This window comes from Otolemur garnettii, unplaced genomic scaffold (assembly GCF_000181295.1).
Source record: "Otolemur garnettii isolate 467f Iridium unplaced genomic scaffold, OtoGar3 scaffold00219, whole genome shotgun sequence".
NCBI lineage: Eukaryota > Metazoa > Chordata > Mammalia > Primates > Galagidae > Otolemur > Otolemur garnettii.
In genome coordinates, this window is record NW_003852614.1 from 342,983 (window position 1) to 344,135 (window position 1,153).

Genomic DNA, 1,153 nt, shown 5'->3' on the forward strand with positions numbered 1-1,153 from the left:
AAAAAAAAAAAGAGACTGGATCTTGCTCCTGTTCAGGCTCGTCTTGAACTCCTGAGCTCGAACAATCCACCTGGCCTGGCCTCCCAGAATGCTAGGATTACAGGCATTAGACACAGCGCCCAGCCAGCTTTATAGATATTAAACTTCAAATATTATATGCTTCAAACTGAGCTTAGCTATTTCCCTTACCTTCCACCCCTAACCTACCTGGGTCAGTGAATGGGATCATCACTTACACCCAGTCACCTAAATCAGAAAACTAGGTTCCATTATTTTTTCTTCCATTTCCAATCAGTCATCAAGATATACCTCTCATTCCATCCTTACTGTCACACCCCAGTCACAGTTTAGGTCTCTATCATCTCTCATGTGGCATCGCCCACCCTACTCGATTTTCATACTACTGCCAGAGTGATGGCTCTAAAAATGAACATTTCATTCTTTTTTTTTTTTTTTTTGAGACAAAGTCTCAAGCTATAGCCCTGGGTAGAGTGCTGTGGCATCACAGCTCACAGTAACCTGAAACTTTTGGGCCCAAGAGATTCTTTTGCCTTGGCCTCCCAAGTAGCTGGGACTACAGGAACCCGCCACAATACCCGGCTATTTTTTTGTTGCGGTTGTCATTGTTGTTTCAGCAGGCCCAGGCCAGGTTGGAACCTGCCAGCCTCAGTGTATGTGGCCGGCACCCCACCCACTGAGCTACAGGCGCTGCTGAGCATGCTGAGCATTTGATTCTGAGCTTGTAATCACTACACTACATACGCACATGTTCTCTGTTCTCCAGCAACCTGTAACTACTTGTTTCACACTCCTAAGCATTCTGTTCCCTCTGCTTAGAATCTATGCCTACCTTCTACCCTTGTAATTATTTGATAAATGCCTCCCTACTTTTTGTGATCTTTTAAGGGTCTCCTCTGTTAAGCATTCCTGTCCTTACTCCATAAGTAGAGCTGAGAACTACTTCCTCTCACCAAGGAATCTTGAAACTATTGTAATGATCACTTTTTTTTTTGAGACAGTGTCTCAAACTGTCACCCTGGGTAGAGTGCCATGGCATCACAGCTCACAACAACCTCAAACTCTTGGGCTCAAGTGATTCTCTTGCCTCAGCCTCCTGAGTAGCTGGGACTACAGGTTCCTGCCACAACACCTG